Below are 26,399 nucleotides of genomic sequence, written 5' to 3' on the forward strand. Positions count from 1 at the left end.
TTTTTAAAGCTTTCTACATGGGCCTAACACTGCCTTTGTTGAAGGTAGTGTTAACATGCATCAAATGCAGTGGGAATCAAATGTGGTTAACTGCATACTTTGAAAAATCACAGCCAATATGTTCATCTGATGCCATCATTCTCTGAGGACAAGTGTAGGCTATGGAATAGCACAAGCGATAAGGAGCAGCAGTCTCAAGTAAGCTTTTCAGAACCAAGGAAGCTTGTTTCATTTCAGGAGAACTTTTTTAATGGATAACTGGGCATGTGCATCTTCAAAACAGTACTAAAGAGTAAGTAAAAGACTGCCAAGATAACCTTACAGTGATAGAATTTTCAATGTCTTTTCATTAAAAAAAAAAAAAAGAGTTCTTCAATGCAACTCTTAAGAGAACAGCAGCCAGTGAAAGCATGCTCCTTGGATTAATGCAAGAAGTCAGTACCCCCCAGCTAACAGTAAATGTAATGAGAGTGTCTTCAACACATTTGCTATGAATCAAAATGGGTTCACATTCACCAGTATGCAGAAAAGCAGAATCCTAACTATCAGCGAGATCCTTTGTTTTGCTCCAGTAAAACTGTTCTAGGAAGTTGAATATACTAAGTTAGCTACAGAACGTGAGAATTGCATGATTAAATTGCATTAAGTTACCTGTACTGATAAAACACAGGATCAGATGTGAACAGAAAACAGCACTTTCTTATCATGGGGATGTAATCACTACGGGCGGGAGCAAAAACTCCTCAGCTGGGAAGTGAAAATAAAAGTGGATCTTCTTTCCCCATGAGAAAGTGGTTCTAGAAAAATCCACCTGAGATATCTCAAGTAACATTTTCTGTAGACTAGCTAGAAAACAGAGAAAAAGAGCCTTCCAGAATGAGCAGCTGGGACATACTTGTTTTGACTTTTCTCGGGTAAAACAGTTATTCCCAAGGAAATTTTGTATTTCAAGAAAAAGAATTTCTGCTGAAAAATTATTCAAATGGAAAATGCCTGGCCACGTCTACAAAGGGCAGGACCACTGCCCTCAGCCAGGGAAAGAAGTACGCCAAGACCAGTGGACTGGGTAAGTCCCAGCCTCTATTTCTGGTTCCGCCACAGTCTTCTTACACAATCTTCCATTCCTTGTGATACTATTTCTTCTCCAGCCTTTCTGTTACGGAATCACAAGATATCCTGAGTTGGAAGGGACCTACGAGGATCACTGAGTACAATTCCTGACCCCACACAGCACCACGCAAAATTCAAACCCTGTGTCTGGTAACAACGGCCAAACGCTCCTTGAACTCTCACAGCTCAGCGCCGTGCCCACAGCCCTGGGCAGGCTGTTCCATGCCCAGCACCCTGTGGTGCAGACCCTGTCCCTCACCCCCAGCTGCCTTCCCCTGACAGCTCCATGCCGTTCCCTGTCGCTGTCACACAGAGCAGAGCTCAGCGCTGCCCCTCCGCTCCTTGTGAGGAGCCGCAGCCGCCATCAGGCTCCCTTGAGCTCCTCTGCTCTGGGCTGAGCACACCACTTGCCCTCCAGACCTTTCTCCATCTTTGTAGCCCTCCTTTGGACACTCTCTAGTAGTTTTATGTCTTGATGTTATGGCACTAAGCCTGCAACAGTGCTCCAGGTGAGGCTACACAGTGGAGAGTGGGACAATTCCTTTCTACTCTTGGCTGTGCACCCTTCAGGACAGGAACCATCTCTCACTATATGCTGCACAATATAACACACATGTTTAAGGACTTTGAGCACTGCAATAACAACAGTATTTTCCTTCTAGCTAGCTCCTTAAGCTGAGAAAAACACAACCTATGGCTGCAACACTATTGTATACCATGGGGATGCAGGAGGATGTCTTTTAATCATAAAACTAATCAGATTTAATACACAGAATCAGACAACTGTATAGCCCAGTCTTGTGATCTGTGTTCCAAGCTGCCAGAAATAAGGCAGGAAAGAAGGGGGGCCATCTCCTGTGTCCTTAATGAAAGAAGAAGAGAGATGACTGGACTAAGAGCTGATGAGGTTACAAGGCAACAGCAGTGCCATGAGTTGTTTGGGCTTAAAGCCAGATGTCTTGTATTTCCTTTGATTGTTTCTAAATAATTAATGGAATTAATTTAATCATGTGACCCCCTCTGCCTTTTTTTTTTTTTTTTTTTAGTATTTGGCTCTGTATACTAACACTAAATATAAAGGAGAAAAATGAGATAAGTCTATAGCATACTAAATATTGATGCTGTGTGTTTAGACTGCATCAACAGCTGATAATCATATCCACAAGACAGTATATCTACAGCACACACACTGTTTGCATGAAACAGATCAAGTACTAGCCTTCATGCTCCATCCATAAACCAGCTCATCTGTGGCATATGGGCACTGCACGTTTGAAGTAGTAAGATAGAGGGTACAGTTTTCTCTCCACCCACACTAAGATGAACCTGCCACTACTATTTCACGTAACATTTTCTGGCAAGCTCCCAGTTTTCAGTCATGCTGGTTTGCTTGAAAGAAACACTCAGAGGAGACTCGGCTCGTCTAGCTGTTTGAACAAACAAAATAATCACATATCTTGAGCTAATGGTCCAAGGCTTAATGAAGTTCATAGAAAAGAGGCTACATATGATGTAAATGTCCCCTTCTGATTTATTCAGATCAGTCACTGCTGTTTGTAAAAGGAAATGGATTATGAGAATAGTAAGTAGCCCTGTGCTTTGGTGTAGACAAGCTTTTTCTTGGTACATGAGTAGTTGGTGCACAAAGAAAACTGCAACCACTAGCAGTAAGAATTCCACTTTTCCAAATTTTTCTACACTAAGGCACTGACTGTAACTGCAGGAGGAGGTGTGCTCCTGTGTCTCACTTGTTGAAGGTTCCAGTCTCAGAGGCACGGTAATCCTATATGAATATTTTGAACATTGGGATTAGACTAACGATGTAAGACTGCCAAAATATAACAGCAGAAATCCTGAACAAATGAAGACTACTGAAGATAGCTCCCTGCTCCCTACATGCACATGTACTCAGTAAAAACACTTGCCTGATCTCCTACATTCTTCTACAACATACTCTCAGCTCCTTCATGCAATTCTCCAGCTCCACTCGTCTTATCTACTCTTTTTTCCAACCACATTTCAAGTTACCTTGAATCACATGGCACCAATCAGCAGATAGTTTTAAATGTAGCAGCTGTAAGACAATGGAAGTGAGAGAGAAATCTGACAGCTTGGGGATCACTCCTGCTTTGTCCAGCAGTGCCCCCGATTTTCAGAAGTAAGGACACAGCATCTTCACAGATGTCAAGAAAAATTTTCAGAAACATGCACAAAGCTGACCTAGGAGCCAGGTAGGAGTGTAAGTGGGAAGCTGCAGAGTGCTTGGAAAAATCTACTTTCTTATATTTTAATCCTAGATCCCTATTTGGTAGTCACTGGATCAATCACCAGTACCAGTGTTTTCTACAGCTAAAATCATTCAGTCATGAGAAGTGAATGCTAAAGAACTCTCTATCAAAAAGCCTGGCCATAATCTTCAAGGACTTAGCAGGCAAGGCCAAGCAACTCTACAGGCATCTTTCTCTATCATTAACTAAGAGAGCCAATTGGGTTCATAAGAAGAAATTAATTTCATTACAAGAAGACTACAAGGGCCATATGCCTTAGCCTCTCAACTGGAACTGGGGGAGCACCAAAAACTGCATCAGCCCCACACACTGTACAGAACTTCAGCTGGAGAGAGCATCATTACTACCAGAACCCAGGCTACAGCACTGCAGAGCGCTTTGTGGATGTCAACTCATGCTGAGGGGCACTTCTGCAAGAAAAGAGCAAGATGAATGAGACTGATCACACTGAGCAACCAGAACCTTACTCTGTCCTATAAGCCTTTCTCTAAAACGGTTATGAAGTTGTATGTCACCACACAAAAATGCAGAAAAAAAAAAAGTGGAAAAGAAACCACATTGGTTAAAAAAAGAACAAGAGCAACATACAGAGAAACTTGAAGTGACTCCTACAGTTTCTACCAGCTACATATAACACACACAGAGCACCCTCTCCTTGAAAGTCAGTCACAGATAAACAGGCACTGGGTTTTGCATTCAATGAAACTGTTTCAAGATAGGAATGATCACGTAGGAAAAAGCTAAATTACTTCCAAGGCAGAAACACTGGAATTAGTCGACAATATAGTTGGTTGGTATCTGCACCTCAGTAAATCACAAACAACCCTGTATTTGCTTGTTTTTCAGCATTTTGGGAGAGAGGGTGTGTTAGAGCGAGATGATGACATTTTTCCTGTAGCACCAAGGTTCTCTGAAAGCGACTACGTATCAAACTTTGCTGAGAATGCATTTTTTGTTCTTCTGCTTTATTTCCCTTTAATGATAGCTTTGCAGTGAATCCTATTTGTAAGTAGCTCAAATAAATGCAAATTTTATCTTGTAAGCAATACCTTCCAAAATATTACTACAACTGAAAATAAAAAATGAAGAGCGAAAATGCACTGGGTCTTCCCCAGTGCCCCCATCTCTCCAGGGGCCTGGACTGCTTGCTATTACTGTACATGGAGTACCATGCAGGGTACTTGGCATTATAAATATGTACTATACTGAAAATATACAGTCCAAGACCCCAGGGGCCTACGTTCTAGTTAAGAATTAGACTTGTGCAAATAACTGATCTATTTGAGTAACTGACCGAACTGCGAACACTGAAAGGAAGAAAACAACAACACCTAGGAGTTTTATAAAATGGAGTAGCTATTTGTTCGTGTTAGATACATCTCAATTAAAGTAGGTTTTGTTTCAAAACAAAGCCAGAAATCTTGTTTAGACACAAAGGACAAAAGTTTTTGGCTTTACAAAGCATTTCTTTTAATATTTTTTTTCTCAGATTATTTATTTTCCATAGGTTTGGCTAACTTGTATCTGAGGCAAGCAGATTTTGGCACAGAAAACATTATATTCAACAGTTTTACCCAACTCTGAATCTAAGGGCTAAACTACAAGTCCACCAGCTCCTGACTTCTCTAGAGCTATTTCTGATGGCCCTTCTTCAAGTGTAGCAGTGCAAACCAGCCCTGGCCCTAGTCTTTCTATAATATTCATTCGACATGGGAGGAGACAGTATGGGTCAGATACACACAGCAGTGAATAAACTCACTTGACCAGTGCTAATGAGTTTGACCAGGAAGGCGGGGGATTTGTCTTCTCGTTTTGGTTCAGCCCCTGCTTGTGCATCCAAGGTGAGTTATTTCACTTCTTTATGGTTGCCTGTCTGTCCATCCTTCACCCCTGCTGTCTCTAAGCAAATTTAAGCATTAGATACACCTCCTGAAGTGCATCTGAATGGCATATAACATAATAGATTGCTTATCTTAACCGGAGTCTGCATGATTTATTATAATATAAATAACTGCTTGACTGCAATCAAATCTCTTTTTAATGCCAACAGTTTCACTTGCATATACTTAGTGGCCCATCATGGGACCATCATTTTCTTTTTTAATTAATTACTTATTAATAGAGGTAAAATATGAATGGATGGCAGGTCTAGATTTTTCCTGTTTCATCAGTTCCAGTGGTAAAAGAAAGCATCTTATTTACTGCTTCTAGGAACCAACAGGAACATGTAATGAGTGAAGTCTGAAACCCTGGATCCCCTTGGCACTTTTACGTCCCCATTATTTGGGGATAAACCCATTCAACCCGTTCAGAGAGGGCAAGACAGGTGGCTTTAAAGCTGCTTGCTGAAATGCCAAGCAGGTAACCTCCACATTCTTCTGAATGTAGGTTCGGCCACAATATTGCAACTGGTATGAATGGGAAATGCAAGCTCCTAATGCAGTCCTACGGTATATCTGTAAAGAGGCAGAAGCAGTCTGTGAGGCTGGAAGAAAGAGGTTAGAGTGCTTCTGCTTTGGAGACCCCATACCTCCTATAGGGCCCACTTGCTTACTCAGAAGGTGGCTAGAATTTCTTAGAAAATAAATAATCGAGAAACTAATGCAAAATGACGAACTCTTCAACTTTGACGTGCAGTGCTGAGGGCTGGGGGTGGGGAGGTTTTTCAGAGCGTACGGGGCTGTCACAGACAATAAAATCAGTCACGTTTTTAAAACACTGGGGACAGAGCTGAGAATGTGCCCCATTATGTCATAAGATGTACTCCCTGGTTACAAAAGGTGCGTGGGTTACTGTGAGCTCGCGTGCTCATTTGCTGAGACCGTAAAAGGCAGAACAAAGCGCAGCCTGAGAAAGAATAACTGCGTGATCGTATTTGTTGTATGGGCCCAGTCCTGCTCACCTCAGCTACCCTGGAGTACAATTTCTCTCCATCCTTCGGACTGCTGCTCTTTAACAGGCAAAAACATACCGCTGCCATCTCGCAGCCAGCTCATCAGTGAGGCTGAGCTTCATCCACAGCCTCCTGCGAGGGGACCACTAAAGCCTTCCAGGCCCTGCTGCTCGGCATCAACACGACTGTGCTCTGTCCAAGGGCCACATCTGCAGTCAGCGATTCCCGCCCGCACGCTAATGCCCCTGCTTCCCCTCCATGCCATGCTAAAGAAGCAATTATTATAATTAAAAATAAATCCTTCTCTCTGTCGATTGTACTTACTGGCCATTGCTGCCATCTAGCCAGAAGCATCACCAATACTAACGGAAGCCTTCAGCCTGCTTATTTTCCCTTTGCTGCCGGCCCGAAGCAGGGATAAATGCCTCCCTTGTTACTCACTACCTCAGTGGAGAGATTTGTAAACTTTCACAGGGGTTTCCTTTTATTTTTTCAACAGGTGACAAAATACTGTATGAGTGCAGGTGCTCTGGGGACACAAACAGGAAAATGGAGATCAGACACAGCTGTGGCTGAAGAAAGGGAAAATTCAAGATAAAGACAGCAGATAAGAGAATGCTAAAAAGAGCAGAGAAATGTTTGAAAAGGGGTAGTTAAATATATATATATATTGCTAACTTACTTCTGCAAGGTAGTTCTAGCAGAATAATTTTGTCTATTTTGTTATCATGCCAAATTTTGGCAGGTGTTACTGGGTGAGGGTTGGCAGTTTATTGAAAAAAGTTTCTAGATGTTATTGGAAAAGGATTAAGAAGCTGTTGACTCAAGCTAGCATTGAAGGATGTGCTGAAGGTCACAGCTGAGGGGCACTAGCTGGTGTTACTGGATGTGGTAAAGAAGGAATGATAAGGATGTGATTTCTGAGTGCTCCCAAGTTCATATTCATTCTTCAAAGAATTTGTGCCCAAACGTCAGTCATGGATATGTTCCTACTGGAGGGCTCACTGTGCAGCCATCCTTTCATCTCCTTTTGGAGTATGTGGCGTGAGATACGAACAAAAAAGAATATTACAAAAAGGATATTTGGAAACATTCAGATGGAGTTTCATGGGCTGGTTTCTGCCTAAACTTCAGCTATCAGAAGCCAACTTAAATTCACAGACACTGTAGGCACTCACATCTCTAGACAGCACAGTTTCAGAGCCCCAACCTCAGTGACATAACAAGCAAAAGGTGGCAAACAATGGGTAAAGAGAAATTAATCATGAATGCATCATAAAAGGCACTGATCACTCTCTGATCATAATATTCAATAAAATAAAAGAGGGGAGGGGAGGAGTACAATGAATATTTGTGAATCAAAATTCTTTTGCTGTGCTTACCACACAGGGAAAAAAGAAAAAGCTGTATTTTGCTTCCCTGATTTTTTCCACTAAACAGGGAGGTTTCATGGGTATTCTAGAGTAATATTCAGCTGTGAATCCAATTTATGCAGTGGGATAGGATTAAAAAAGGAACAGAAGGTCTGGATTCTGAACCTGCTCTAACAGCTTTGATTTGAATACAACCCAAGTCTTGAAATGGCTTGTTTTCCACTTCTGGTTTGGAGCTGGTTGAAATATTGCCACAGTAGCACTTCCTGTAAAATTTTTGTCCAAGATTCTCATTATTTGGAATTAAACTCTAAAGATTTTGGCACCGTGAAATCCAAACAAAACTCCATTCCTGACTCAACTGGCCCAGGAGTCAACTCAAGCTTAATCTGGTCCTGGGTCCAAATCCAGCTTCAGCCCATTTCCACTGTTATATAGATTATGCCATAATACCTCCTCCAGCTTCGGGATTTATAATGCCTCCTTGCAGGATGCATATTTGTGTGTAAATACATAAATCATATCAGATAAACAAAGAAGGCATGCCAGAAAACAGGAGGGGAGGGAAGAGGAGAGATACCTACCAAGCAGTTTGTCTCTAAAGTGTTGCCAGTTGTGAAAGGACTTGACGTGCTAATATCCGCTCATTCAGACTCTTACAGACATGCTAAGAGCATGACGGCTGGCAGGCAGTGCATTTAAGTGCTGTTACTGAGGCCCCCAAATATTGACAGAGTGCCAGACTCTGAGAAACTATTGATGTATGCAGCCGGCCGCTGCTCCAGACACCTCTCAGACAGAGTCTTTAAATGTCACAGATTAATGAATTTTCATGAAATGGAGAATGAGAGAAAGAATTAAAAAAAAAAAAAAAAAATCCCACAGCACCAACATGAAAGCATTTTTTATCCCTACACAGAATTCTGCCCTCAAGCCTCAAGATTCCTAATAGATTGTAACAGAACGTAAGTCGGCAGTAGATGCGGGGTCGAGGAGGCGACACCCTCGAGATCATGCAGAGCATCCTCAAACAAAGCCAAAATGAGAGATGATCGTTCTCAGGAAAAAAAAAAAAAGAGTCAGGAGGCACTTCTATCTTTTGCATTTTAACCAAACCCATAAGTGACACAGTTTAAGGGGTAGAACTGGTTAAATGGTTCATATTTTGAGGCACAAATGGGGCCAAGCTGCAAAGGAGGGATGTTGAAGGACTCTAACTCTAGAGTCATTCTGATAGTACTTGGACCCCCTCCTTGTACTTGATATTGTTCTTGATCTTATCCAAGAAAGTGGCAAACTTATGATAGAACATCTTCATGTCATCAGATAAACCAAGTATGCTGATTATTTATCTTTTTTCATTTACATCAGTGAACTCAAATATGTATGAAAGAGCTTCAAATATCATTAAAATGTAATAATGCAAAATGCAGTTGGAGAAATCTATGCATAAGACATCACTTAAAAAGGAAGGAGGTGAAGGGATGATGTATGGAAAGGTATAAATGGGCCATTTATAGGCAGCTGTTAGAAATATGGTTTTGGCAAGCCTGTCTGCACACAGCCACTGGGATCCATATGCCACTTGCTTCATTGCCCTTGGGCAATCGATTCCTACAAGGTTTAGCTGCCCTCTGTGCAGGCCAGCACACTGTGGCATGGGAGTACTATGGAGAAGGAGCCACGCACAACACAGCCTTGGTGTTTGGGGTCAGCTCTGTGAGGTAGCCTGCACATGTGCTGCAAAGGGTCCTTCAGCTTCAGCAGCTGAGCAGGACTCTGTGGTTTTCCACTTACATTTTTGCTGCAGAATAGTCAACATTCTTCCCCCCACCCCCAAGTTCTTCTAAATACCCTCTGTCTCTGACCTTACAACCGTTTGCTGACCCCAGCAGCTATAAAATAAGTGCAAGGAATGTTCAAGAGGAGTTTGTTTCCACATCATTTTGTCAGGCAGGTTATTTGGGACTACCATCACCAAAGCAAATAAATAGGAATTAAAAAAAAACAATCAAAAGACAAAGTCAATTTTCTGACTGCAAATGAGTACAGGGACTCTGAAGCTAAGCTCCAGCTCCTAACAACATAGAAAGCTGTAAGTTTTGAAAGCCATCATACTCCTGCCGGTTGACACTCATGGCAATCAACTGCATCCTGGATTGCAACACCCAGCCATTAGCATTACCCACTCTGGTCACCACCTAAAGCAGATCTTCCCTACCATCAGACATCCCACAATAGCCAGTCTTGCAGGAGGCTCTCCAACCAGTTATCCACTCTACAAATGATCTGGAGGAAGTAGCAAGCAGTCATCCTCTGCAGATCAGGCAGAACACACATGCATGTGAGAGTGGACGACACAAACGACTGATTTAAATATACGAGAAGGCAAAATGTCAAAGGCTTTCTATTCTGAGAATAATCTGTAGACAAACAAAGAAAAAAAATCAATATAGATTTTTACAATGGGAACTATTTCACACATCATTGCAAAACTTACTTTTAAAGGTTTTTAAGGTTTCTAAGGAGTCTGTCTAACGTTACAGCCCCTTCTGGCCTTCTCTCCTTTCACACACACTCCTTTTCTATTCTTCTTTCTTCCTCTCCTGTTTTAAAAAGTGAATGAGGACCGGTCACAAAGCACTGACCCAGTGGTTCACTCAGTCCAGTAGCTCACCTTCAGCAAAAGCCAGCACTGTCTGTAGAAATCTGTCTCTTTTCTGGAAGAACTGAAATAGCAATCTAATGCTTTTAGAACACAAAATTCTAAGTGAACATGTTGGAAAGGGAGCAAGTGGGGCAACTGTCTAACTTACTGCAGGAATGGACACGGTTTTTTTTAATGATGTTTTGGCATTTTAACTAAATGAAGGGATCGAGTTAGACATAACAAAGTCATGTGACTTGTCTGAAGTTATGCAAGATGCTTCTCTCCCTGTCTTCCTTCGCAAACACTAGTACAATTAAGTCTCATTGTCCCTGTTTTCTTTGTATGCTATGCATGTTAACAACAGCCGTTTTGGTCCCATAGATTCAGTGTTATCTCCAAGACAAAGGTGGGAAGAAATCTGGGAGAAGTGGAAATATTAAAGACTGCACAAAATAAAATAAAATTAATAATAAATGAATGCAAAATATCAATTGAAAATGAAAGAACAGATAAAAGACATTACACAATCACAATTATTATGTTTGAAAGGGTCCTTGAAAGTTTCTTGAATTCAAATTCCTTCGTTTAGTTTAGGAGAGTATCAAAGACCACCTCCTTGTTCTAATCTAGTCTCTTTGATTGTCTCCTTACACTTTCTATCCATTAGTTCATTGTAATCATTTCTGATTGCTGTTGTCTAACTTTCATCCTCTCCTTTCCTTCACGTTTGTGCACATCACAGACCACAACCAGCTTGCATGCACCCCTGCTTGTTAAAAGTCCCACCTCTTCTGCTGACTTACTGCTCTCCTAATCAAAAGGGCAGGAGGAAACAGTCGGGATTCATTCTTTTACCTCTCCCCCTCTCTTTTTTTCAAATGGCATAAATGTCAACTTTCTAAAAGGATGTTTGGCATAGCTGAGTTCAGTCATGTAATGTACAAAGTCGGCATGATCAAAAGGTTGCAGGGCTGCCCACTGCTAAAGAAGAAGAAAAAAAAGGGAAACAGGGATATCTTCTGAAGTGTGAAAGAATGCATGAGCCAACTGTTGCCACTGGAAACACCATGTCTATTAGTAGCAGCAGTGGGTCTGAAACAAGAAAGTGCAGGTCCAGATTCCAACTTTTTCTAAATTCAGGGCTGTTTTGATCTGATTTTCTTCTTTAAAAAAAAAAGTAAAGAAAAGAAAACCAGGGATCTACACAGCTGTGGAACTGAAAACTTTTATCCTCTGCATCGTTCCACACAAAAGCCTATACCTACGTAAAAATATAGCAGTTGTTTTTACAGGCAAAGCCGCAAATCAGAACACGGATTCACACATCAGAAATACAGCCTCTCTGGTGGTTTTGTACTGCTGCTACCTCTCACCACAGAATGTTCGTTCTCATTCTATCCACTGCTGAGAAAGAGCACAGATTATTCTTCCCTTCCACACGACTAAGATTGTTTTGATTTCACGTGGAAACTAGTTTGCAACAGTAGTGTGCTTCAGGATTGCTAAGAACACACTCATATATTCCTTTACAATTCTGATGCCATGCATCTGATTCTATTCAGCTATCGTATTTGCTTCACTCTGCTAAGTCCCGTGAAAATGTTCACATTTTCTTACCAAATGTCAGCATTAGAGAACACTACAGCTATGCCACTGACTCCTGCAAAAAGCCTGAACTTGGCGGACTACAAGCCGGTGGTCCAAATATTCAGTATTAATAATCTCTCTTTGAGCTGAGAATCAGTTTTCTTGCCAAAAGATAACCCAAAAAATGTAGACAGAAAAGCTCATTTTCGATATCCATTTAATAGAAAAATCTTAATTATAGATAGCTTTCAATCCCAGAACAGTAGACAGGAACTTGAGATTAATTCCCCCTATGACGAAGTATGTGAACAATAACCAGAATTTGTAATCAATACCCAGAGGAGAGAACATCCAAATTGTAATGGGGATTTGGGATTCATCCCCAGAGGATGTAATATATGATTTGGAACAGGTAGACTGGGATTAATTTTTGATTATGAAATATTTGAACAGCAATTTTCAACTTCTAATGAAGAGAGGATGTGGACGCCACAATTAATACAATTTCTAAGTCTCTCCATCATATTTCAAGACATAAATGACAGATCACAAACAGCTGTTCGGCTTGTACACAAGTTAATGTGGGAGTGCCACCTAAAGGAAAGTGCACAAGAAGGGGCTCTGGAGAGAGGCAGGCAAGGATACAAGTTGCAGTTTCTTCACTTCTAATATAACTTGTTTATTGCAAATTCTGCATTAGAAGTAATTAATGTGTGTTTTCTGACTTTAGGAGGATAATTACAAGATAGAAAATACCAGTATGAAAATACAAGGCTTTTCTCTTGCACAGGGAAAAATTTTAAAGGAGAAGGAATTGTTGCTCTGAAGGAACATTTCAAAATAAGAGTGTGCAAGGCAAAATACATAGAATTTCAGCGTGTCCTGGAGAGGGATACAATCCAAGTTTCTAAAGTTCTTTAGAATGTAATAAAAGCACAAATTATTCACCTAGAATAAAGATGATAATGAGAGAGCTGTGAATCTTATCCTTTTCTGTTAGCTTCTCTGAAATAATTTTCTTTGTTTTCCTCACAGACGAATGAGTAATTTTAATGATTATGAGCTACATCTGTGGCCATGTAAGACAAGGCAAATTTAATCTATCGGCATATTTTGCAATTTATAAGTTAATGTAGCTAACTGACAAGCTTCAGGATGGCATGCTGATCACTGCAGGGGCAGGAAGAACCTGGCCTCTATGTCCAGAATTGCTTGGTTGGGAAGATGCAGTATCCAGAGAGAAACCGCCTGCCCCTGAAATAACCTTCAGATGCAGGACTAATGATAAGATGAACCAACAACCTGTTTTATGCTCAATAAACACTTTCTTCCTAATTTATCTTTTCGGTCTCATAAAATATTTTAAGAGCTGCTTAGGATTTCTGAAATCAGAGATTCTGCTCTTACATTTTCCTCCTCCTGCAGAAAACTTTTGGAACTTTTTCTGAAAACAGACAAGCCAGCTGGGGTTCTTTGTGGGGCTACCTCTCTCCCCTAAACCCTCAGATTCACATCAGCTCATGGATCATTTCCTAACCCTCCAAAATTATATATAAGTATGCTGTCTCTGCCAGACCCTATTAATCATAAACTTCTTCTCATTTCATTTCAGTATTAAACTCATCTTGTTCAAATCTCTAATTTTCCACACTGACAGAGGAGTTCTCTATACATCATTCAGCTCGATTTCCTAGATACGTTCAGAATTACAAAATTCATTCAAGCCCATCTGATCTCTTCTCACTAAACTTTCTGCCTTCCACTGACTGACAGAGAAGAATTAGCTTTCCTCCTGTCAAGTACACATCTTTCCTCACAAAAGAATGCAAAAACACATCTAAATACAGCTAGTGACTCAGTGTGCCCGTGTACTTGTGTTCTTTGCTCTACAGAGCAGTCAATTTAAGAAGCAGCAAGTCCCTCTGATATACTATCAAACAGTCTACTGGTATTTCTGGAGTAAAAGCAGCTGTAGCATTCTCTACACCACAGTATACTGCACACTGAAAGCACCAATAGGGATGAAGTGGCCCTGTTTCCTCCGCTCCTCATGAAAGCAGGAAGTCTCACAATGAAGCCATGCTCGGGAACGACACTGCTGAGCCTAATACATCACAGGTCATTTTAAGTCATTAAAAAGTAAAAATTGCCAACCACAATTATCCTCAGCGATGCTATCTAATATTAAACCCAGATGCAGATTTCACTAGGAAGAATGAATATGTCAGACACTCTCTCTTCTTTCCGTGCTGCAGCAAAGTCATCCATCACATTTCTAACCCAGTTCCACAGATTCTCTCCAGTTTTATAAAGAAACTGCAGAGCTGTGCCAGCAAAGCAAACGATGCAAACAGGAGACGGGACCAAAAGAGCACTCAAACCGCTTGCTGGTCTTTTTGGTGAGCCAGGGATTCAGCAGAAACACTGATGCCACCTCCAGAAGCTATAGGGGATGAGAAGTTTGGTGCTGCACATATGGAAAAAGTCCTTTTTCTTCCGCTTATGACACTGGGATCCAAAGGGTACTCCTTCCCCATGACACGACTCAGAGACCTGCAGAGTACATACACTGCTCCCACATTCCCATAAAGACCACATCAGCTCTCTGGCAAGTTAACCTAAGTAGCTACAGCACAGGACTTGTGGTCAGGTGGACTCCATCAAAGCATGGTGGCAGATAAATTAGCTTGCCAATTTCTGCTTCAGTGTCCCCAGAAGTGAATTACTGTTTGTTGCCTATCAGTACAGAGGATGATAGCTTTAGAAACATTCTACGTTAGACAGACAGATCGATGTTTCATTTTAAAGAACAGTCTATTATACTTTTGCAGATTTGAAAGCAAACAGACTCTGTAGCAGTATTTCTTGACTAAAAACCTGTAGAAGAAATTAAGTTACAGTCTTTTGCAACCAGAATCTGGAAGGGTGTCCCATTGTAATATTTTCAAAGAGAAGTTGTGCATGCAGTATGTATGTGCATATGGTGTTTATGAATTGTTTTTTAACTTTAGATATTTTATTCATTTTTCCACATGGTACAAGTAGAACACACATCTTTGTTGGACAGACACCAATACAGTAACATAGCTTTAGATTTCAGGCACTTGAGATTCAGTGGGACAAAAGGCTTCCCTATCTTCACGCCAGGACATCACGTCCCAGAATTAGGACACGTGCCATCAGGCAGTCAATATCTCACTGAAGATATGCAACCTTCAATACATTCTGTTATACTAAACAAAGGAAACTGTAACCACTTCCAGTTATTCCATACAGAGATAAGCACCATGAGAACTCTAAGTCTTGGCATCCAACATCCTATTTTGATTTCACTGTACTGTGGGATTTGCCGTTATCCACAGTTTGTGGACTTCATTTTGTTCTCACAGACAGCACAATAACATCAGTCATAATGAGGTTCAGAAGCCAGTAAAGTAGAAGTAAAGTGGGTAAGGAATGGCACAGAAAGACCTGGCTAGTTGTTGACACAAACAGAAAAAAGCAGAGATGCTACTGATACCTGCACCCGTGATCCCCACAGTCAGCAACACAGAAATCAAAATTCACTTCTCCCATTTACACCACGTTACACGGTGCTGTCACAGACCTGTGAGGAATATTCAGCGTGTTCTCTAGATTAGCAATCTATCCAAACGAAGAAATGCAGTTTATTGCTCAAACTCAGATGAAATGCAAGCATGAACAGCTTCCCCTCAGACCAGAAAAGTTTCCCCTGCTACTGCTGACTGCCATGGCTAATAGCTATACAAACCTTGCTTATTTACTTTCCACGCTGCTGTGTCACTGTGAGCCATACCACTGTCACAGGAATCACAGGATGGTGGCATTTAACAGGGAGAGGCAGTGGTTTAAATGATTTTCCAGAAAAAAAAACCAGCCAGCTTCGAAATCAAAATCAAGTTTTTCTTTATGAAGAATGGAAATACTAATGCTATGACCAAACACTTTGTATAATTTTCACATGGTGAACCATCATTCTGTTAAATGAAATGTAAGAATAGCCAGACTAGTAGTCTCGGTTGAAACTAGGACACCAGTTCAGAGAAAAGAAATAAATACAGTTTCTGTTCCCACTGAGAATTTGACACCTATCTTGCACCCCAAGGTCTGAGAAACATTGAGTACAAAAAATACTTTCTCACTATCTGGAAAAAAAGAAAAAAAAAAAAAGAAAGAGGATAAGAGAAACAAAGATCAAAATTTACATGAAGTTGACACACTTGAGTTTTCAGATGTCCAAATTAAAATGCCTACGCTGACATATAAGGCAGACAGTCCTAATGATTCTCATCCAGACCCCTACTGAAAGTCTCTTCCTGTGCCTGGCTTAGATTTCAGGTTTCTTGACAAGCTAATGAACAGTTAACCTCACCTTCCTGATAAAACTCAAACACTCTCTGACCTCACTCTTTTCTGGAAACAAACCCATGAGGGTGGAATACACAGAATTCTGTCAATTTAGATAAAGCTCTCTGTGCATTAAAAACCAAAAAGGGGAAATTCTTGTTTGGGTGCACTGGGTGATGCTGCTGGTAGATCCAGATTTGCTCCCAAATTTCACAGATTCGGGGCAGCACTGAGCCCTCTCCCCTCCACCGCTCCTCTCCAGCAGCATGCCAGCCCCAGTGCTGCAGGCAGTGATTGGAGGGAGCTGCAATATAAATAGGAGTTGCGCTGTAGCCTTGGGGACCACAGGTGGCACGGCACATTTATCTTTGCGTGTGCCAGGCTGGATGTCTACAACACACAAGTGGGAAAGGTCAGACGTGTCAGCTATGATGGCAACAAACAGCCCTGGCAGCCGGCGTGTTCACCTCTCGCTGCTCACCATGTGCGTACACCTCTGGGTCCAGCAGAGGACCGGCTCTGGAGCACCGGTCATCACATCACATCGCCAAGTGCCACCGCCTTGGCTCGAGATGCTCAGTCCTACCCCAAGGGCTGTGCCCCATCGCAACAGTAGCAAATAACACTGGTATTTTGGATTTGCTCTCTTCAGAGGCCACGGAAGAGATTTATTATTTATAGGCACATGGCTGAAAACATTAAGTACGTACATAGGGGCCCGCATGCCCGCCGGGGAGGGGCAATTACTGCCAGGCAGTAATTTCAGTCTGAAGTTCCTATGACTTAAATAGCCACTTGAGCTCTGCTCTTGCAGTTTACGATGTCAATAGACCCCCTAAATGAAATTACAGCCTTCTGATACGCAGCAGGGTAGCTTTTCTTCACCGTGTAATATACGCGGCCGGGAGAAATTGCACTATATATGGAGTTTCACTAAAGCAGAGTTTATCATAAGAATGTTCCCACTCAAATATGATTAGGTTTCTTGTTTGCTGGATAACACATCTAATGAATCAGGGTATGCATGATAGTCATGTTTTGTGAACTCAGACACGTACCCTGAGGTGAACTGGGCACTCCACCGCCTCCAAGCACTAGCTATTTCATTTCCACCGTAATTTGCACCTGCTTTGTTTTGCCAGCAGCACAAACCCATGCTAGCTCTGGAACTTGCATCTATTCTAGGAACTTGAAACACACACAGAGGGAAAAACAAACTGTGCAGCAGCGGTGTGATCTATGTGCTGGATTTAAAGGAGTTTTAAGCATGTTTGAGCCTTGCTAAACTTGTTTTCTTGTGCTGCAGTCCTATGTGGTCAGAAAAAAAAACCAAAACTGTTTCCATTTTATAGAAGTGCAACTGAGATGTAGAAAAAGACCACACAGTGATCGATCTGCAGCAGAGGTTCAGGTCTGCCAGGGACTATTGTATTTCCCTTCACGTTCATCATGTTATTTATCCATCCTTCTTTTCCCCATCCAGGACAGTAAGAAAAGCCTTCATGTTACAGCTCATGCACCTTGTTATTCCTTTATCCTTCAGCTGAGATCACGAGTTAACTGTTCTAATGTTCCCCATCACAACACAACTTTGCAGCTGATAATTAGTGATCAGCAGTTAGTTGCCGCTTTACCAAGAAACCTTGCAAATCACAGAATTATCAGATGTTTGACCTTAAAGGTCATCCAGCTCCAATCCAGCCAACTTCCTTTCACTTTCATAACTTTCCCTCTTACATGACTTCAAGTTTCACTTTCTTTTCTGCTTTACAGAAGGGGAGAATAAAAATAGTGTTGTTTCAATGTTGTGATCCTGGGAAATAAGCCATTGTTCAATCTCTGGGGCGAAAATAAATAAATTAATAAAACACTTACAGTACCTTAAAAGAGGAAAGGTGCTTGAAATGAAGCATTTGCTTTTACTGTGAAAACTGATTTGCAGTATGGCTTAAGTTCTTGTACTTTATAAATGTCCCAGTACCTCTGAGTCTGTGCATCTTTCTAATTACAACCTCTTCTGTGCTTTGTTCTCAGCTGATGCAGTTAACAGAACAAAAAATATATCACATCAAACAGAACTGGTATGCTGTGGATTCTACTATATAAATATATGTTCTCTTCTCCAAAAGCATAAACTGCTGGTTTGAATGCAAGTGAATGACTACCATTTGCTCTTTGATTGTGTCGGGCAGGAGATTATACCTTCTCCACTTCACCTACGGGAAGCACCAGGAGGTTTAATTCAGCTGCATTTCTACAGCACTTTGGGGTTTCCAGTTGGAAGGGACGGTGCAACTGAAATGTCTCCCCAGAGAAGTAAACAGGGCATTTATAAAAGAGCAGCTGTATGCATTCATTTTGCTTTTTTAAAGAAGCTATGGCAAAATACACTACGTGCTAAGCAAAGAAGTTACCACTAATGAGACAGTTTATCATCTTACTGTCCCAGAGTGTTTAAACAGACAGTTAAAATATGATTTCAAATTGCAGATTTTCACCCTAATGATTTTAGACCATAGACAAACCATTATAACCTTGGACTAGTGTCAATAAGCAGCTTACACCATAATAAGAAAGACTGTTGATTTTCTCCACATTGTTGTACATAAATACCAGCGAAGACAAGTTCTTTTACTGCTGCAGAGACTTGCAGAATAAATAGATTAATTAAATAATTTAAACACCGAGAGGTTTAGAGCAACACAGAGACTCTTAAAAAAGAAATTCAACACTGTTTTGCCTTCTTGGTGGAAGTCACCAGAGTGACAGCCCTTGACTACAGTCTATCCAGAGAGCAAGTGTTACACAGGCAGAAGTTTGAAGTTTCAGACATTTTGCACTGTGCTTTAAGAACTTTCCATTTCAGAAGTACTTACGTCTTTCAGACTTACACTGCCTGGAGGGAGAAAGTAAATCAGAGATAAGTTTCAAAGATCAGACCAAAAAGCGTGTGTGGGAGTTCAGTGTAGCCCATTTAGAGAAAAGAAAAAATCCATTATGTTTCTGCCTGTGATGTGAACTGCCTGAAAGTTTGGGATGTTCTGATCTGTCAGCTTCTTTGAGTACACTGCAGAAAGGTGATGCAAATGCCAACTTTGGATCTTAACATCCATTTATTCAAAAGCTGGGACCATTTGGATTAGGGCTTTGATGGACGTAAAGCTTATTCTGTGTGTGTATATGACTCTTTACTGAGAGAACAGGCCAGCCTAATTGTGGGTTTTGTTAAGAACTAGTTATTTAGTTTAGGTTCAGGGAGAGGTTCCATGACTGCAGTGCACCGTGAGAAATAACTAACCCTCACTGCACAGTGCTGATGGAAGTCTACAGTCAGGGCTCTATAGATGAAAAAAAAGAGGAGTTTGCAGTTCTTCATGGTTCTAAAATAAGCCCAGAGGACAACTCAGAGGCTTAATCTATGCTCCATCTGTTTTTTGGGCTTAGTCAAACTTTAGACTGAAACTGAATCATTGGGAGGGACCGGGAGCCCCAAATGGATCAGGACCAAATAAAATATTTGCAAAAATTGCCACACAGTAAAACCACCAACCTTTGCAATGGCTTTATTTATCGGTTGTATGAAATAGCAAGTTCTTTAACTTGGGTTGCATTTGATTTGACATTTAGGTCAATTTTGAAATCAATGGCAAAGCCACTGACAGCTCCAGTGAAAAACTGGCCAATGCCAATCATTGTTTGCTGTCCTTCCAATTTACACTGGACATGAAACCAGGGAATGGTGACTGGACTTCCTCTATGCGTCACAGGTCAACAGCAGAGTTTGAAGAGGTAGGTGTTACCATGGGGGTCAGAGATGTATGTTGATACACTTCCTAAATGAATCAAACTCAAAAGATAACTTGGAGAAGAACACTTCCTAATTAATATCCCATGTGAGATACATTGGTGCCGTTAAACATTTTGTTCTTTTGCCAGGGACAACATGTTTCAAAGAACAGGATAACACCTCAAAATAAAAATATTTTGACTGCTACTCTGTGTTTCTTATATGCCTACTTTGTTAGCAGTAGAAAATGTTAGTCAAGAGATGATTCATTTCTTCAACTCAGATAACATGAGAGATGATAAAAGATGAATGGAACAACCCACGCACTGCCCTGGCCTTCTTTAGCATTACAGCAGCGTAAGATTAACAGAAGTGATACATTTAGCCAGGCAGGAGAGGACAAAAGGACACCCTGAGTAATCTGGGCTTGAAACTACAGATGCACATCCTATTCCTTTTTTTTTTCACTGGCTTCCCCATGCAGCCTTGAGCAAATAGCGTCATTTTCTGTGCCTCAGCTTCCCTATCCATCAGCTGGGAATAACCGCTTAAGTGCCCCAGTGTTGGTTGAGACACTTAGTTCTTTAGTGTCCAGAATTTCATGTATGAAATTCTCCAAAATACACTTTTTTTCTGATTCCTGTTTCCCCATACCAAGAGAAAAAAAAGGGAAATGAGAGAGTTAATTAATAAATAAAATAAATGCAACCTTTCCCTCCCCCCTCAAATGGACCAGCAGCCTATAAACCAACCAGTTCTTCCTATTCCCAGAGGTGGCTTCCGCAGAAGCATTTTCTTTTACTATGCATCCACTGTAGAGATTCTTTTCTGCTTGGCTGGGCAATCAGGTATTCAGAGCATAATGTAAATGCTCACAACACAGAGGCATGAAAACTTGCCAGACAGAAACTCCAAGTGAGGGATTAACATTTCGACCCCCTCCCATGCCCTCCCCTTCCCAGCTCGCCCGGCTCTCTCGTCCCCCCACCCTGGCCCCTCGGAGCCGCTGCTGAGTTCAGCCCCACAGGGACACAAGGCAGAGGGACACAAGGCAGGGGACACCGGGTGCAGCCTGCGGCGTGGAACTGCCTTCTCTCTGCTCAGCAGTGGTTGCTCCCAGCTCCATATTCCTCTGTGGTTGTTGCTGATTCTTTTTTTAAAAGGAGAAAAAAAAAAAAAAAAAAAAAAGAAAGAAAGAAAGAAAAAGAAAGAAAGAGAGAGAAAAAAACACAACCCCACAACCCCCAACCAACAAAACAAAACACAACAACAACAACAAAAAACCCTTTATTTCCTGCTTTGCCTCGGAGGCACCGAGAATAGAAGCCTTGACGCATCAAATTCTGGGAGCTCACCACTCACCAGGGCTGTGGTTCCTGGTCCAAGCGGTGACGAAGGAGAATCACCTCACAGTCTCTGGAGAGTGGCAAGGCTTGGCTGCTAAGCGTGCCCCGCGCCGATGGGCTTTTTGAGTTCACTGTGTTCCAGAGCGAGTGCCGAGGCAAAGAAATTAGGGAGGGGAGAGGTGGGAAGGAAAATCACTGGAGCCTCTTATGATCAAACTTCCACTAAGCAAGAGGAAATGTCTTATAAATAAACAACAGCAAGAGAAACAAAAAAATCCATCTCGTCCTGCCAGAGGAATGTACATTATTGTCTCTCGACGGAAAACTTTACACCGCACCAGAACACGAGAAAGCAGCCATGTCTCCTGAAGCCACCCTCCCTTTCCGGGAGGGAGGGAAGGAGGGCAACGCCAACTCAGAAAAAAAATATTGGGAAGCTCATGAGATTTCCCAGTAGACAAACAAAACTGTCCAAATTCAACAGATGTCACTATTCCAAGGTTTCACACAGGGCTACATTTCTTTAGAAATGCTCATCGCTCCGCCATTCGCACAGATTCAGGGAGGAAGTTCAAGGCAAGGGGAAGGAGGAGAAGGTCACAGTACATGTATGTGCGTGTATACATGTCTGTGCATATCTGTGCATTTATATACATAACAGCATTTTATGTGTTTTATAATGCATAGCTATAAGATCATTTCATATAGGTGCTTTTCTTTTTAAAAAAGATACGCATGAATACGCATGAACCTCCCTAGAATCTTTGAGTTCTATGGGCTGGAGACTTTATGCATTCGCTCTCATCTCACAATACTAAAACTGCAGTCAACTGAAAGCTCACATTTGATTGCTCTGTGGGTCACAAGTGACATGAGTTTGGTGATTTCAGTCCAGTCTCTGGCTCTGCAAAAACTATTGCATGATTTGGCACAATGCACGGCAAATAGCAGTCTCTTTATGAGGAACCACAGATGGCAACAGAATGCATAATTCAAATAATTTATCAAGCATATTTGAGACCTAGAATGGGGGGATGGCCTGAGACGATGAGAAACCAGTATGCTACAAGTCATTATTAGGGAGCTTATTAAATCTGTCTGGCATGCACAACATTAGAAGATCACAGATTGCTGATGAGAGCCGAGATGCTTGGCAGTGCTACGTTTTGGGTCATGACTAGAAAAGCAGCGTATCGCCAGAGAGGAGTTACTTCAGGGGAGAAGTCAAAGAAAAGACTGAAAGATCATGAGATACTGAAAACGCCTTGGCAGTCCCGATTTACACTTTGTTCTATGGGACTCTTTCATTTAAGAAAGAGCTGCAATTCCTTCCTTGTGAGTGTAGTGCTTTTCTCTACCTGTCCCAAATCTCAGTGTCCTGAATCTCAAAAAACCGCATAGTCTGTTGTTCCTGTATGCACAAAGTTACAAATGAAAACATGTTTTTAAACTAAGTAGCTTTACACCTGCGTGTTATTGCTGGCGAAGCAATGCTGTCTCTGATTCTTGTTAGCAACAATCAGTCTATGAATGCAGGTGATGAGGCAGAGATATGCTCAAGATTGAAGAACGATTGGAAGGAAAACTTCAGTGTTTAATGCAAAATTTATAGTAAATCACAGCTCTTTCTGGTTTACACCTTTTGGAGAAACCATTGTTAAAGCATTACTAAATCTATGGTACCAAGGTGATCTTCATAAAACAAAAGAATTTTCAAGACCCAATTTTCCCAGTACAGAATAATCAAAGCAACAACACCCATACAACACCTGAGGAGCTGTGGGAAAGAAGGAACTCAACTTGATTATAGCAGACTGACTGGTAAACTGTAAAGCTGACCATCTGGTCATACATGCTAATACCAAACAATTAAAAATGTGTAATCTGAGTCCAAATATTCTCTCTCTCAAACACTATTCACAGTGAAATGATCGACTTAAGTCCAAGGTTATTTTAGCACTTCTATAGCTACTTGTTTTTCTTTGCTTGGATATTTCAGTAAAAATCCTCAAGGAGGAGCTCGGTAAGGGCATTACTAATCCATAGCACATGTTCAGCTCACAGGCATTCATGAACAGGTATTTGCCCACTTCCCAGCACCCATGTGAAGTGCTTTAAGGCAGTATCGTAGCTGACTCCATTCTCCAAAAAGGGAGAAGACCTAAGAAGCTTGAGAAGTTTGAGCAGGCATTGATAGATCTGTCTCACTAGAACTGCTTTGCTCATTTATTGGATTTTCTCATCATTCACCTCTCACTACTCATGCCCAGTAAAACTTTCCTCATTTCTAAGCAGCAAACTGATCAACTGACCTTAGGTTCCCAAAAACTTAGCTGCCTTTACATAGATGAAAGTAAAAGCAGTCCTGTATGTTTAATAAGTCATTCACTAAACAGTCCAGAGATCAATAGCAGACACTAAATTAAACACTGGCATTCTGATTATTTAGTATCATTAATCATTAGGGATGCCTGTACTATAAAAATGAGGAGCAAAGAACCAAACGAAATCTATTAAAAAAAAAAAGAGGTCTCTGAGGTTTCTGAAAATTAGACTAAACAAAACAACACAAGCAGAGAACAGATCACTCAGTTGAGATCAAAATCTCAGCAAATTTCAACCGTGTGCCTGTCAGTGTGGCCTATTTCCATTACAGGCTTCAGCAGAGCCTCAGAATCATGCCACTCTTGTTTCACTTTTGTTAACAGTGGCTCCTGCCTCAGAACTGCAGAACAGTAAGAGCCAGGAGGACCGACATTTTCTACTGATTTTTTGGTTTGACATTTCCCATTTGTGCCCTTTTTCAAAGTTTTAATTTGGTAAAGGCACTTGTCAGTCTGTATTTTAACAGGTCACTAATAACTTGAGATGCAAGATCTCGTATTTCATTTTCTTTCTGCTGCTGCCATCGCTAAATATTTCATTCACCTTGAACACAGCAGACCACTCCAGAAGGTTTTATTTATGTTATTTTTCTTTCCATAGGAATGTTAACAGGCCAGTTTTTGTGATTTGTTATGTTGCATTAGGCTGCTCTGATGCTACCTGTTGTAGTACAAGTAACTGACTGCATGCAGAAATACTGTCACTCTACGTAGCTTGATGCTGTAACTGAAATTTCTTTCTTGGGACCTGCATTCAAACAATTATGGGTTTTAATCTGGTGGCATCTAAAACATGTTTCTCTAGGCAGTATTTTGTAATATTCACCTTATACAAATACAGATGTATACATATGTACCTGCACGTGTATATATAAGGAAAACCAACATCGTTTCATTTCTACCTCCTGACTTGGCTACTAGCTCTTGAATGCTAAATGTGTTCTGTTGCTGTTCTACACAGACACACACAAAATTCAGAGCTGGCCATAATCCTTTTCAGAACAACAATACATCCTATGGGTTTCTCTCTCTGCCTTAAGTAGCCCAAGAAAGGACAAGCCCCCAAGGGATTGATGTTCTCCCACACCTTCACAAAGAAAAGGGAAGAGACCCAGCAGAGTCTCTGAAGTATGGGCTTTTCTCCCCTCATCTCCCCATGCAGCGGAGGCCACCTTGGTAGCAGCCACCAATAAACTCATGGAGGTTAATTCTGGTTTTTGCTCCATTAACCTCTACTTAACCTCTGCTCCACCTCTGTAACCTTAGGGAGGAGAGATAGCAAGATGATATAGGCAACAGAGTCAGGCATACACTGCAAGGAGAGTTGTACTGTGGTAAGGCTGTCTCTGACACTGCGCTTCTGAGGACCTGGAGAAAAGTTTCCTTCACTCCTGCCAATCCTGTCCTCTGAACCAAAAACTTGCAGGATCTCTGGAAGGTAAGCTTCACAGCACTTCCCATCAACATACCCCTCTACTATATGTTCCTCAATGTAGGAGGAGATGCACGAGCTACGGCAGTGGATGCAAAGAGAAATAGACCAGATGAGAGACAGAGAGAGATGAGATAAACTACTGGAAAAGTCTTCTCCAGATGTAGCTTCACTCTCTATAAATAGATAATCCAGTATTGTCCTCCAGATTCAAACACGGGGTTGAGTTTTTTGTTGTTTTCTTGTTAGTATAAAGCAATTAAAATGTAAGAGCCTCTCTAAATATTCCTTTATTAAAAAAATAGGTCACGGACAGAGAAGCAGCCAGTCATGGTTTGGAGTGGGCAAGCAAACAATTTTCATTCGATTGTGCCCTTGTTTTTGCAACTAGCTTTTCTCCTGTGACCCGCTATACTTACCCCGTCTGCTGCGCTAACCAGCAACATGCCTTTTTAATTTGCCTTCCCGGGGTCTGCATTTGATTACAGCATTCATGTTCTATTTAGATTCTTTTGAATCATGCCCCGTGGTGCTAGCACGAAAGGTGTTATTTATAAAATGAAATTCTGTTGTATTGCGACTTGGATTCAAAGAGGACAAGTAATATTAAATACTTACTTTATTTAATAATATCTTAGATTTATTAACTCAATTTCATTATGAGATTAGAGACGGTAACCTGGAGGTGGTTATTAACTAATAAACAGGCTTCAGGCAACTTTGCCCCATATAAAATAAAATAAATAAAAATACATATATATGCATTTAAATAGCTTCTATTTTGAGGGCCCAGATACGCACCTCTAACTCAAAATAATGGCTTTCTTGAAATATAGCATCACAGGAAGCTGCTGGCATCAATAAGCTCATGGTGCCTTTAGGACAAAAGCATCCATACACAACAGCCATCCCAAGTAAGCGTCCCATTTGGTTGGTTGCACCACGTGGGGTGAAGTTCTACCACTCAGCTTTGAAAGACCTGATATAGGCTGCAGTTACTTCAAACTGCTGTGAGCAGAACATTAGAAACTGTGAAATTCTGCCAATCCAACTGATTCTCCTTAACCCATCCAGCACTGCAGGGCTCACGTGTATAAGCTGTCTCACAGCTCTCGCTCTCCCAGCATCAGTCCCATGCAGGATATGCTACAAGAAACTCAATTCAAACATGTGGAAAAAAC

The 26,399-nt window shown here is 41.3% G+C and overlaps 1 long non-coding RNA gene across 1 annotated transcript in view; it reads right to left on the reverse strand.

Annotated features, from left to right (window-relative positions):
• The window catches only part of LOC122177261, a 334,853-nt gene that overhangs the window by 48,622 nt on the left and 259,832 nt on the right, over window positions 1-26,399 (reverse strand). The window lies entirely within an intron of this gene.

Source organism: Lagopus leucura, unplaced genomic scaffold (genome assembly GCF_019238085.1).
Source record: "Lagopus leucura isolate 7727_CA_CO unplaced genomic scaffold, USGS_WTPT01 Super-Scaffold_100001, whole genome shotgun sequence".
NCBI lineage: Eukaryota > Metazoa > Chordata > Aves > Galliformes > Phasianidae > Lagopus > Lagopus leucura.